The sequence below is a fragment of the Papaver somniferum genome, chromosome 7 (assembly GCF_003573695.1).
Source record: "Papaver somniferum cultivar HN1 chromosome 7, ASM357369v1, whole genome shotgun sequence".
Classification (NCBI taxonomy): Eukaryota; Viridiplantae; Streptophyta; class Magnoliopsida; order Ranunculales; family Papaveraceae; genus Papaver; species Papaver somniferum.
Genome location: NC_039364.1, coordinates 241,843,957 through 241,859,436, shown reverse-complemented (window position 1 = coordinate 241,859,436; position 15,480 = coordinate 241,843,957).

The following is a 15,480-nucleotide window of genomic DNA, read 5'->3' as shown; positions in this document are numbered from 1 at the left end:
TGTCGGAATAACAACTTCTGTTGGTAACACCGCTTCAACTCCGTATGTTAAACAAAAAGGTGACATTCTAGTAGCTTCTCTTCTAGTTGTATTATAAGCCCATACTTCATTATGTACTTGTTCGCACCATGCTCTGTGATGTCCTTCCAATTTCTTCTTTAATATATCTGCGATTGTTTTGTTTGTTGCTTCTACTTTCCCATTAGCTTGTGGATATAAAGGAGTACACTTTCCACATTTTATCTTGAATGCATTGAGTAGCATTTCTATATTCTGACCTTCAAATTGTTTCCCATTATCAGATACCAACTGCGCAAGAATTCCAAATCTGCAAATGATATTTTCGAATATGAATGTAAAGATATCTTTGTCGCGAATATGCTGTACTGCTTTCACTTCTGTCCATTTTGTGAAATAATCTGTTGCGACTATTAAATATCTTCTTTGTCCAGAACCTGGTAAAAATGGCCCCACAATATCTAAGACCCACTTTCCAAAAGGCCACACACTGGTTGAAGATGATAGCGGTGCTCCAGGTGCATGTATTTTCTTTCCATGGCGCTGACAATCTTCGCAGCGCCTTGATATTTGTTTTGCATCTTCGTGCATGTATGGCCAGTAATAGCCTTGCATTTTTTCTCTATGTGCCAAATATCTTCCCCCGCTATGATTGCCAGCATCCCCACTATGTAACATTTTTAGCACTTTTTCTCCTTCCTCTTGTGTCAAACATCTGAGTGATGGTCCATTAAAGGATTTTCGGCATAGCAACCCATCTCTTAATTCATAATTCGTTGCTCGGATTTTTAACTTGTGTGTTTCCAATCTATTTCTTGGTGTTTCTCCTTTCGCCAATATGCATGAAGTTCCGCTCTCCAGTATGCGGTATTGTTCATTTTTTCTTCTTCTTCATTATCTATTATCATCACATCCACTTCTTCTTCTTCTTTATTGATTGATGGTGACAGAAGTGTTTGTATTTTTATGCATATCGCAGTTGGATCTGTCATCATGCTTGAGATGAAAGAAAAAGCTTCTGCGAGTCTGTTATCCTTTCTTGAAATGTGCCTCCATTTTATTTTTGGGATTTTCGCTGAAAATTCTTCAACCAGCTTCTTGTATTTCTTCAAGGATGGTTCAATTTTTAGTATACACTCCCTTTATTTGGCGAATAACTAGCTGCGAATCACTAGTGATCCTGGCATTTTCTAGTTTCATTTCTATTGCGAATTCTAAGGCATGTATCACAGCTTCATATTACGTTTCATTATTGGTGGATGCGAAATTAAAACAATTCCAACTCCATTTCCTTATCCATTTGATGATCCATCTACCAATATTTCCCATCTATTTGGTTCTGTTAATAAATCTTTTGGATCTCCGTGTTCTTCTTCTATATCCATCATTTCTTCTACCGCTTCATCTTCTTCTAAAGGAAATTCTGCCAAGAAATCTGCAACAACTTGTGATTTTGGTGAAGACAAAATTTCATATTTAATATCAAAGTGGCCTACTTGTGCATTCCATCTCTCCACTCTTCCTGATCTTTTAGAATTCTGCATCACTGATTCAATTGGTACTTTTGTTAATACCTTTATCTTATGCGCCTGAAAGTATATGCGGAGATTAAATGATGCATAAACTAATGCTAAGATTAACTTCTCAATCTTTGAGTATTTCTTCTCGGCAGTATTAAAAGTTTTGCTAATGTAATAAATGGGTTTCTCCACTCCTGCATCTACTCGCAATAACACAACACTTAATGCATGCGATGTCGTCGCAAGATAGATCAACAATTCTTCTCTTGATTCTGTTTTTTGTAAAATAGTTGTATTCATAAGATGTTCTTTGATCCCTTGAAAATATTTTTCACATTCATCAGTCCATTTAAATTTCGCACCCTTCTTGAGTATATCGAAAAAATACTTGCATTTGTCTGATGATCGCGAAATGAATCTCCCCAGCGAAGCTAGAAGCCCATTCAACTTCTGTACATCTTTTATTGTTGCTGGTGTTGGCATGTCACGAAATGCTTGAACTTTTTCTGGATCAACCTGTATTCCTTCCTTTGATACAATGTAGCCTAAAAATTTTCCCGATGCAACTCCAATAGTACATTTCCCAGGATTAAATTTAATGTTATACTGCCGCAGTTGTTCAAAAATCTCCCTCAGGTCTTGTACATGGTCTTTAGCTTCTGTACTCTTTACTAACATGTCATCCACGTATACTTCTAATGTTTTGTGTATCCATTTTGCGAACACCTTCTCTACCATTCTTTGGTATGGCGCTCCCGCATTTCGCAAACCAAATGGCATTTTCTTGTAACAATAAACCTCTAGGGGTGAAGAAAGAAGTATGTTCTTGATCTTCTTCAGCGAGAGGAATTTGGTTATATCCTTTGTACCCATCTAAAGACGATACTCTATCATTTCCCGCTGCGGATTCCACCATTTGAGGAATATCTGGTAACGGAAAACTATCTTTGGGGCAAGCTTTGTTTAAATCAGTAAAATCTATGCAAATTCTGATTCCTTTGTTTTTCTTTGGGACAATGACCATATTCGCTATCCATTCTGGTTATTTTGCTTCTCTTATGATTCCCGCATCAAGCATTTTCTGTAGTTCTTCTTCTATTTGGGAATGGTAAGTTGTTGCAATTTTTCTTATTCTCTGTTTAAATGGTCTCACATTTTTGTTAATCTCCAACTTGTGGCATGCAATTGATGGATCTATTCCCGGTATCTCATCCATGCTTCCTGCGAAAACATCTTTATATTCTCGCAAAAGGTTAACAGTTCTTTCTTCTTCTTCCACATCCATTTTGCTTCCAATTCTCAATATTAGAGGTTCTTCTATAGTCCCAACTTTTATTTCTTTTGTTGGTTATGTGGCAGTGTAACTGGGTTTAGGTTCTCCCATTGGTGTCGGTTCTTTTATTGTTTTCATAGGTCCTTCTCCTTCTTCCGAAATTTCGCTGGGCATTCCTTTGCCTTCTTTTTCCCTTATCATATATACTCTAAATTCTTCTTCTTTCTTTGCTTCCTTTGCCAACTTTCTACGAAATTGTTTCTTTTTTGCTTGTCCTTCATAATGCTTTACTTCGATTTGATGACATAATTTCACATTTTCAACATCTCCTCTGATTTCCCCTATTCCATTTGGTGTGGGGAATTTAATACATTGATGTAACGTTGATACTACAGCTTTTATCGCATGTATCCATGGTCTTCCTAACAACATATTATACGATGATTCCATATCCACCACGCATAGTGTTACGTATGTCTCGATCTCTCCATGTGGAATTCGTACCACTATTTCTCCTTTAGGTTTTGTTGTGGATTTTCCGAAGCCGTGAACAAAATATGTTGAACTGGACATTTCTTCATCTTTAAATCCCATTCCCCGGAATGCATGATAAAATATTATATCCACTGAACTTCCTGTATCAATTAAAGTTCTGTTCAATATCCATTCTCCCGTGGATTTTGTTGTTGTCTCTTTCTCTTTTCGGGTAACAGGCACTGTAATAACCAATGGAGATGTGAGGTTCAAATTTTCTTTTGGTATTTCTGCCGCCATGAATGTAAATTTTTGCTTTTTCCAATCTTTCAAGGGTGATGTCTTTTCTACCGCCATAACCTTCCTTCCTTCGAAATTCGTTTATTTATTCTTCCATTGATGTTTTCATGGAATTCATTAACCATCGTTTTTGTTATCATATTACACTCCAATCTTTTGTCATCTTCATTAATTCTAATCATTTTTCTTTTAACTGGTTCACTGATTTATTTAATCACTTTCTTGATTGAACAATCTCAACAACAATCTTCAACTTTCGATCTTCAAGTCCCTGTTTCTAGCGCCATTATGTAGTTGCGGGAAATCCTACACTACACCTCTCATATGATTTCATTATTGCTCAACTCATTTTTAGATTTATACTATTAATTTTATTGATCAATCTTTGAATGTTCTTACAAGAAAAGATAAAGGAATCAAAAATGACCTCTGCTTTAGATTTTATCTCTCCTATTTACTTATTTCTTACTCAAATAGATCTCTCTCTTTTCTTTACAACTTGAACGACTATTTATAGGGAAATACATAGTGGATGACAGCTAATTTGTCCTTTATTTTCGGATATGGTCTGCGACTTTCTCGCAACCTTACAAATGTTAATCTCGCAAGCTCTCTAATTTTCGCATGACTATCACATCTTTCTCGTGATTCTAGCTGACGTCATTTATCATATCATTTCTGAAATTATTCTGCGACGTTGTTGTGTTGTGTTGTTGATAATTTTGCTGAGACATTATCGTTGCGAGATTCTGATCCTACATCAACCTCTAATGGAACATCCTCTAAGTCAACCTCTAGTTTTAGACATTCACTTAGAGGATGTCTTCCCATCCTAGTCACATTTTTGTCAATAAAATTCATTAAAAACAAAAAGCTTCTCCAATAAAGGTTTTAGACATTCACTTAGAGGATGTCTTCCCATCCTAGTCACATTTTTGTTAATAAAATTCATTAAAAACAAAAAGCTTCTCCAATGGAATGTGTGGAAAAACAAAAATTGGACATCCTCTAAGTCAACCTCTAGTTTAGACATTCATTTAGAGGATGTCTTCCCATCCTAGTCACATTTTTGTTAATAAAATTCATTAAAAACAAAAAAGTCAATAATTTTAACTAATAATATGCCTACATTTAAGTAAAAGAATGATATAACATTTTATGGGTTGGAGATAAAATTTATTTTCTCCTAATATTTAGGAATTTATACCTAGAGGATGTCTTAAAAGTGATGCCAGATATGAAAGATCTACATTTACCATTGTGGAAGCTCTAAAATCATTCTCCAACCATGATGTCATAAACCAATGTACCGGCTTGTAGCTCAGCTGGTTTCATGCCCTCCATAGAGGTTTCATGTGCTCCAGGATGTCCCAGGTTCGAGTCCCAGATGGCGCAATATTACAGAGTTTGACATGGATGGTAGAGTTAGTTTGCCCCCCTTGCGAATAAATTAGCCACACTATCCGCTTCGGCTCCTCGGTCTTGTTCCTCATAAGGCTCGCTGGTAGGCTAGCACGACAACCTGTTCGACTAGTGTAGTAGTATGCTGCTTGGAGCTTAGCTTGTTAGGATTTAATTATGTAATAATACAAAGAGAAAAATGTATAGATGACTTTAGACATTCCCCTTGACATTATCTACCATACTAGTCGGCTTTTAATTAATTGAATTGACTTTAATATATTAACTAACCATTTTTAGCTTTAACAAAATCTTAATTATAAAAAATAAAAATTATACTAATTAAACTAGAATTTGTGTCCCTGCTACGCACCGGGCTGACCCGAAAACCATTAATCTATCATTTTTTAAAACTTTTAACCTTAGTTTTGGTTCGGTATAATGTGGCTTCGCCTCTCTCGTCGTGCATTTGGTGTCGTGGGGCATGCCCCACCCCGGCTTAGAAATTTTGATTTGGTGTGGCACCCTATCGCTTAGGATTTTTAATTTTGTGTAGTTCAGTTTCTCCTCGTCCGGATATATGCTTAGAATTTTTGATTTGGTGTGGCACAGATTTGTCTTACCCAGTTCTGAAGCATTTTTATTTGGTGTCGCCCGGCGGCGAAGCCTTGTTCCAATCCTCCAAGGAATACTCCAAGGAATAATATCCTTATTCCATAATAAATTCACATTCCTAGTTCTATATCCAAGTCCAAATCACCCAAGCTTATGAATTTTCATCAAATTTCAAAATCTAACCATGAGAAAACTCATATAAAATAAATTCTGTATTTCTTGGATCCAGGAATTTTTTTGGAATCACCGGAATCTGCTCGGCAAAGTCACCGCCAGTCACAGGAGACGAATACACATAAACAAATGCTAGTACTCCAGTAGTATACCAACAGATATTGTTCCGAGACCCGAATCATAGGTTTAGACATCTGCTGTTAATTATTTATATTTTATTTATTTATGAGAATCCTAGGCGACCATGTGTGAAAATCGGTCACTTAATTACTGGATATAGATTTTGGAATGAATGGCTAAACCTCCGGACAGTAAAATAACGTATAATCAATCAGCCTGTACTTAAGCAAGCGTGTTGGTTAGATGCTCCATGCTATTGATTCATTTGATTCCTAAAATGAAGTACAACTAGCAGTAAGCTACATACCCATAACCCCGAAGAATGATATCAATAATTAAGATATCAATATTAAAGAAAACATTTTGAGTATTGAATCAATAATATCTACAACTTCAAACCCACGACCTCCCTTATGCATACCTCTCATGCTTAATAGAACTCGCTTAATAAGATCATCGGTCGGCAATAAGCAAGAAGGTAATTACATCGGGTTCAGAAACATATATTCGTATGTTTCTGAAAATATCCATAGGAAACAAAGATGCATGTTCTGTAGGATCAGAATCTCGCAATGACAATGTTTCAGCGAAATTATCAGTGACACAATACAACAACGTCGCAGAACAATTTCAGAAATGATAAAATAAATGACGTCAGCTAAGATCACAAGAAAGATATGATAATCCTGCGAAAATTAGAGAGTTTGCGAAATTAACATCTGTAAGGTTGCGAGAATGTCGCAAACCATACCCGAAAATAAGGGACAGATTAGCTGTCATCCACTATGTATTTCCTTATAAATAGTCGTTCGAATTGTAAAGAGGGAGAGATCTTTTTTGGGTAAGAAACAAGTAAATAGGAGAGAGAAAGTTTAGAGCAGAGATCATTCTGGAATTCTATATCTTTTCTTGTAAGAACATCCAAAGATTAATCAATAAAATTAAGAATATAAACCTAAAATGAGTTGATTGATAATAAAATCACATGAAAAGTGTAGTGTAGTATTTCCTGCAACTACATAATGGCGCTAGAAACAGGGAGGAGTTGAAGATTATTCTAGAAAAAGCTAAAAATTGATATTGAGATTTGTGAAAATTGAAAGTGATTGATTAAGAATTTTTCATAATTTCTTGCAATATTGTTAACATTGAAGAAATTGTTAGAAGAAGAAATACATCCGAACAACCGACTACTATTAGAAGAAGCAAAAGAATTGCTGGAAGAGAAAGAAGTGAAATGGGAGAATCTAATAGAATGAGAAATAATAGAGAAAATCAAATTCAACCGCCAATTCAACAAACACTAGTTCAAGAGAGGAACACAGATTATGACAGGGTGAGCATACACACTTGGCGATCAAATTCAGCAGAAGAAATAGAAGAAGATCAACAAAACAGAAATTATAGACAGGAAGAGAGAAATCAAGAAGCAGATGAAGGAATAATTCATGGAGGTGAGGAAATTGGAGCGTTAGAAACATTGAGACGGAGAATACATGAAGAAAGAAGAGCTGAAGCAGAAGAGCGTGCAAATTTAACAAGGCAAAATCACGAATTAAGGATGGAGAATATAAGACTACAGAATAGAAGATCGAGAAGTATTACAAAATCATATTCAAGATCGACTAGAAGAGAAATGAGGCGAAATTCACCCACAATCAATACTGGAAACAATATTCAAGAATAAATATCAAATCCTAATGAAGAATATCCCGAAAATAGAGAAAGAATTGATGATCGTTACGTTCCACAAAATGAAACTTTTGATGATGGGAAAATTGGAGGAAATCAAGAGAACGGGAAAAATCAGGGAAAAATAACCAAGATGGCGAAGGAAATCAAGAGGAAGGAAGAAGAATTTTACATGTGAGAGAAACTCAAATAAATCAACAGACAATTGAAGAAGAAATTGAAAGACATTATGCTGAACAAGCACGTTTAATCTGCGAACGTGAAAGATTGAGAGCGGAAATGGAAGAACAAGAGCTTCAGGAGACAATTCGCCAGAACAATCATGACAATCGAGAAAGAAGGCGTACACAAAACCAGAATAACGATAATCTCAATGAGGAGTATGATATAGCAAAAAGAATGGCTGAAAGACAGCGAATTGAATTGATAAGAAATGAACAAAATTATGGAGGGGAAAATGAAAGACATCATCATTTGCGAATTCAAGATAGAGATGAGGAAGAGAATCGCAGAAGAAGGAGATGAGGATAATGAAGAAGAGATGCAAAATTTCGCAAGAGAAGATAGACGTGAACGCAGAAGAAGAGAAGCAAAATTAAAGAGACCAATGGATCAAGATTCAGGTGTAAATAAACAAATCTTGAAAGAATTAGAAGAAATGAGAGGAATGCTAAATAACAGAGGAGAAGTAGGTAGAAGACAATTGGATGAAGCAATAGAAGAAGCTGCGAAAACTCCATTTACAAGGGAAGTACAATTAGGAGGAATACCACCGAAATGCAATTTGCCCGCATTAACCAGCATTTTTGATGGAACAACTTGTGCAATTCAGCACATTAAAGCCTGTGAGGTGCATGTTACAATGGGAAAATCATGATGCGGTATTGTGCAAATATTTCGCATCCAGCTTAACAGGAGAAGCGTTAAAATGGTTTGAAGGTTTACCAAAGAATACAATAACCTCCTTCAATCATTTGCAGACTACATTCTTGGGAGCATATATAAGTAATAATTCCTCACGACCTGGTATAGAAGATGTGTTTGGATTAAAACAAAGGATTGGCGAAAGTTTGAAACACTTGACTAAAAGATGGAGAACTATGTGTAGCGAAATGGCTGGCCGTGTAGATGAGAGATATCTCATATTATCATTTATCAATGCTATGTTTGCAACAAACCTATTGTATGTCCAAATTTTCAGAGTCAAGAATACGATTACAATGACTGAATTGCGAGAACTTCAAGAAGAATACATTGCTCTAGAGGAAAGGCAAAATGAAATGGAATCATATCCAGTTGCGAACACCAGCTCACAAACAGCGAATGCAAGCTTATTACCCAAGCTAATAAACACAGTGGCGAATACTTCGCAAGTACAACAAGAGAAGGTGACAAGTAACAATCAGCAGAAATTGGTAGCTATGGGGAGCCGAGATCAAGAAGAATGAGAAAGAAGAAATTTCTACAATCGTGGAGGAAATAACAAGATTCAAAGGCTCGATCAACCGCAAGAAACTTATGGAGGTCAAAGACAAAACTATAATAAGGACAAGGAGTCACAAGGTAATATGGGAAGAAATCAAGATGCCACCTCTAAATGCAAGTGTGGAGAAGATATGGGAAGCTATAATTTGATGGAAAATACCAACACCGTGGAACATGGGAACGGAACCACCTCCAAACCACAGAAGTCATGAATTTTGTTCTTATCATCATTTTCATGGACATACCACAAATGATTGCAGAAATGTAAAAAAATTATTTTGAGAATGATAGATCAAGGAAAACTAAACGACTTTCTGGTAGGGCATCCAATCTCAACCATTACCACCACCACCAGAACATCACAAAGTGAATACGATGAAAAAGAAAGAAACATTCTTCATAGAAGTTGGTGCAAAAGCAAAAAATCTATTCTGTCACTCTATCGTACATTCATATAAGACAATTGAAGATTTTCATGATAATGTTTTGAGTAGAGTGTTCGCAAGAGATAATGATGGAAGAGAAATTATGAATATTGCGAAAATCTCGCCACTAGAGGAATGGCAGAAACAGATCATTTCTTTTACTGCAGAAGAAATTCCCGAAGGAGAAGAGGTGCATGACAATCCATTGGTAATAAAATTAGAAATTAATCCAAAACCGAAAGAAGATGAGGATGATGAAGCTGAAGATTCATGGGAAATCAATAGAATTCTAGTCGATACTGGAAGCTCTGTGAACATCTTATTTTATCATACTTATAAAACCATGGGTGGAAGAGATGATGATCTTATACCATCAACATATAAGATATATGGTTTTAATGGTACTGCTAACAAGCCTAAAGGGGAGGTTACTATGCGAATTCCATTGAAGGGAATATCTTCTGAAATCTCATTCTGTGTCGTTGATGTAGAATCACCTTACAATGCGTTAATTGGTCGACCTTGGCTACATGGGATTCTAGGTGTAGCTTCAACTTTCCACCAGTGCATCAAATTCCCTCACCCCAATGGTGTAGGAATCATAAAGGGAGATTGGGTCGAAGGAAAGAGATGTTACGAATCTTCCGAAGGAAGAGAAAACAAGAAGGAAAACTGGAGACACAAAATCAAAGATGTACAAATAAGTGAGAGGTTGATGGTGGATACAATCGAAAGGAAAGGAGAAGAGATGTTGCAAAATTAATGCTAGCTCAATAAAAATGATGAACGTACCACTACCAAGGAAGCAGTAGCAGAAAATAATAAAGAAGCAGAGGATGGCAAAGGTAATAAAAACAAGAAATGTATGAATGATTAAGTTGTTTCGAAGCTCTCGCAATAAGTAAAATTCTCAAAAATATATTTGATTGAACAACAAAATTGAGATTGCGAAATTCAAATACAATATAATGATTTGCGAGACTTTCGCAGAGATAATGAATTTTACATAAAATAATCAGAGAAGAATGACAAAAGAGAAAGAGGCAAACCTTTATGGCGTACACCCTAGTTCGCGAGTACAATTTTGCAAGAGGCAAATGTAAGACCTAAAGTACATCATATAAGGGGGCACCTGTTGCATGGCTCATGGAAAGGCTACACCACCCCCGGAACCTGAGTCATGGAGATTTGGGGTCAATGAATCCCATCCGGGAGAGACACCTTGGATTCTAAGCTTAAGCATATGACTTGGGTTAGGCGACTAAGGTAATAAGGACTCTCCCAAGGAGTGCATATCTGATCAAGGCGCCGAGGTACACGGTTGAGTCAAGAGTGCCAGGGACGTTTGAAGCGTACCTAGCCATTCTTGACAAGTCTTGGCTTATACTGCACTCGGCCTGAAGAAAACCCCACTTAGGGTGTAGTCTCGTAACCATAAGCCCTATAGGTAAAAGGGATACGAGGCTGCGAAAACAATTGGTTGTTGTTAATACTGGATGGGAGGAGCTAACCTTGTATGGTAGAAGTACGCCTCCTTGAAGGGGCAACCAGGGGGGAGATAAGGGCGGCACCCTCCATTAGGGAGATGATACGTGTCTTAAGACGCAAATGTCATGAGACTTTTTATTCGCAAGGATATTAAGGCTTGTCATATTTGTGCAACAATCCTGAAGAGGAAATAATACAAAAAAAAAAGATAAGACGAGATCAATGGGTTTTCGCATGAAAGTGCGAAGACGTCCTGCAATTTCGTCGCAAGACGACAATGTCATGGGGATTTATTTTCGCAAGAATATTTAGACCTGTCATATTGTCGCAACATTCCTGAAGAGGCCATAATATAAAAGAAAAAGTTAAGGCAAGAGCAATGGGTTTTTTCATGAACGTGCAAGGACGTCCTGCGATTTTGTCGCAATGACAAGAGGTGGCATAATAAGACCTTTAATTAGGAAGGCAAAATAAGACCACACAGGAATGAGATTTTGAAAAGAAACAAAATTCACTTCGCACAAGATTGCGAAGTTATACAATAAGAATTTTTTTATGAAATCTCTCATTTGGATTCAAATAACAGAGGCAAGTATGGGAATGTATGAAATTAGAAAATGTTATTTGCTTCCATATGATAGATTTACTCAAAGATTCAAGAATTAATGATTATATTGATTAACTGTATTGCAAAGAATAATTGTTTTAATGCACGTCAAAATCAAAAAAAAACACAAATATACAGAAAGAAGAAATAAATGTACAAGTATTACAAAGAATCAAAGAAAAAAGTAAAGACTACTTCTTGGTTAATCCTTCATTATCTTCATTAGACTTATTCCATTCTTCGTCTGCGTCAGAATCTTCATCACCATCAGAACTTCCATCACTATCAGATTCTTCATCGTCAGCTTCGCTATCAGAGATAATCAAACTGGGAGTATTCTGTGGGATTTCTTCCAAAAGACAAGGATAATCAGAATGTGGGATATTATGATCATCACAAACCATTTGGATAGTTTGATTGCGAAAATGCATAGAATCATTCTTAAAATTCGCAACAGTGATCTTGATTTGATTTTTTTAATCTAGAATACTTGTCGTTGCGAGAAGAAAGATTCTTTGCGAGTTCCTCCTTTTCAACTTCGAGTTTCTCAATCTTTTCGCGATATCTATTTTCATAATATGCGAGCAAAAGACAGTCAATTATTAACTTGATGAGAATTCATAAGAAACAAAAAATTAGTAAAGAAGAGCAGTTAGTAACCTTCTCTGTCAGAAATCATATCTCTAATCAAGGCTGTATGCTCAACTTGAAGACTAACATTTACACCTAAGTCTTTTCTAGCATCATCTAAGATTTTCGCATCCCAAACAAATTCATCCTCACTACTTATAAGAAGACGAGAACGAATTTGATTTTCCCTTTCGCAGAGTTCGATATTCTTGCGGTTAGCTTCATCTCGTTGAAGTTGAACTTCAAGAAGAGCCTCTTGGAACCTCGCCAGAGCCTTGGCACCTTGATCAGAGATGCGATCCTTATCATCTATGAGACCACTAATTTTGGTTCTTAACTCATTGGTTTTCTCTTTAGAATCAAGAAGGAGACGCTTAAATCGATTATCTAAGCCTAAATTAGATCTATGATCAATTTATAAGAGGCGAAATTTAGATCTAAGCTCATTTAGAGAAAGAGAAGAAATTCTATCATTTGAGAAGCTATTTAAGGAATTGTTAAGACGCTCAATAAGGGTATCATTATCCAAGGCATTAGGAAATGAACGAAGAAGGGTAGCTTCATCAGAAAGACCATAAATGTCTGCAAAAAGGATCGTTTAAATAAGATAAAACAACAGGATGAATGAATAAAGAGAAAAGAGAAAAGTAACATACCGTAAAGCTGATTATTAGCATGTTGAAGACTAGAAATTTTGTTCTTATACGAGGAAGAATCAATTTCTAATTGTATATTTTTCTCGCGAAGACTTTTAACTTCAGCTTCCAATTCTTCATTCTTTTTGCGAAATTGAAGATTCTTCTTTTCAAGATTTTCACGTCTTCTCTCTAGATCTGAGGCAACAGCAAAAGAAGCTTTTCCAGCCTGCGAAAAAATATTAATATAGAAAGAAATTTTGAATTATAACAATGAAGAAGTAAAAGGATAAAAATAAACCAGACTATTGAGAGAATGCAAAAAATCGGGAGTCACTGATCTAGAAACTCCACGAAGAGAGATATCACCATCCAGTAAAGGAACATCGCAAAGGGTAGCGAGAGATTTGCAGGTATCTGCGAATTGTCTATCTCCCATTCCTTGTAGAGAATCAGAAAAGAGGCCAGATAACTTAGCCATAGAAGATTCAGGTGGAGAATCTTCACTTGCAGCAATATCATCGTTGTCTTCATCACCCTTATCACTTTCAGAATTTTCTTGAGGAGGAATATTTGAAGGGGAAGAAGAACGAACTTTCCTTTTCTTTGGAGGAGGACCAGTTGATTTTCCCCTGCGAAGAGCACTTTTACCTTTATCACCAATCTTCGCAACATCAGCAGATTCTTCTACTTCAGCAATAATCTTCACACACAGATAGAAATAAGAAATGGAAGCATAGAAAAACAGTTCTATTTAAAATCATAAGAGAAAATTTCTTACCTCATCTGTGTATGAGCGAAGAGCTCACAGAGTACTAGATTTCCCAGTCCTGTTATAACTATCTTTATGTTTATGGATCTGCGGAATGTCGCAAGAGTTAGGGAACAGAATAGAAAAAATCAATAAAGAAATATAAAATGAGTTAAAGGGGAAAAACATACCTCTTTCTCCTTCTCAGGCCAAGAGAAAACCCAAGGTTAATAAGCAGCGAGATTCGCAGAAAGAATATATGACCCAGCAATGTAGGGTCCTTTTAGCATTAAAGGAAAAACACACCATTTATCATCTTTGGATTGACGTGGAGTTGTGTTTTTACCACAATGCCAATCAATATCTTGCACAAGAATTTTGGCTTCATCAATGTTATCTTTCCTTTTTAAGCAAATACCCCAGCGAGTATTCTCTTTCTTCATGGAGATAAGTTCATAGTTCTCAAAGAAATTCGCCACTGTATACTTCTCAGCAACTATCTCTAGGTTTGCGAATTTAGGATCCCTAAGTTCTTTGGAGTACAGAGATCCTCTACCAGCACCACGATTAGCGAATTATAGCATCAAACGGATGCAATCCCCATTCAGTTGGAAGATGGCTCGCGAAAATCCCGAATGAGCGAGAATTTCATAAAATAAAGGAAGATCTGGGTTATAAAGAGGAATAGGGAGACCTGCGAGAATCTGACCTAGCGAAATTATGATTGATTGATCATCACAATATGGATCAGAGAAAAGCTTGACAAAAAGAATTGATTTGGCATTCTCATCAGGAATGGTGGAGAGTGTGAAACCTTTATCAACAAGATCTTTTTGGACATCTTGTAAATTCTTCTCATATCTATGAACACTTGGAGCCATGTTTGAATATAAAGTATGGGAATGTATATAAAATAAAAGGATTGAAGGAAGAAAAAATTACAGCAGCAGAATTTGCAGAAGGATAATAGAGTTGCAGAGATGAGAGAATAAAAATAGAAGAGAAAGTAAAAAGAAAAGTGGAAAAGGGGGGTAAGAAGAGTATATAAAGGAGATTTTTTACTCGAAGAAATAAACACCATTAAGACGAAAAGACGTGAGCGGTTGAAAAGCAGCGGTTACAGAAGACGTGTCAAGAAATAAATGGAAGAGAGAGTACGTGTGATAAATGTAGAATATGAAAAGATGAACAGTTGCGGCATTTCTCACATCATTCTCTACTTTGTAGAAAAGATATGAGAAGAGGCAAGATGTAGGATCAGAATCTCGCAATGACAATGTTTCAGTGAAATTATCAGTGACACAATACAACAACGTCGCAGAACAATTTCAGAAATGATAAAATAAATGACGTCAGCTAAAACAAGAGAAAGATATGATAATCCTGTGAAAATTAGAGAGTTTGCGAAATTAACATCTGTAAGGTTCCGAGAATGTCGCAAACCATACCCGAAAATAAGGGACAAATTAGCTATCATCCACTATGTATTTCCTTATAAATAGTCGTTCGAATTGTAAAGAGGGAGAGATCTTTTTTGGGTAAGAAACAAGTAAATATGAGAGAGAAAGTTTAGAGCAGAGATCATTCTTGAATTCTTTATCTTTTCTTGTAAGAACATCCAAAGATTAATCAATAAAATTAAGAATATAAACCTAAAATGAGTTGATTAATAATAAAATCACATGAAAAGTGTAGTGTAGGATTTCCTGCAACTGCATGTTCACCTCTAGTCCCTGCATTATACAACAACAACAAAGACTTTAGTCCCTGCATAATAATATCAGATATTATTGGAGATTCTACAAACATTGAATGATGAACTTTGCACGAATTCGGGCATTTTTAATTACATGTTCTCACCAAACTCTGCGT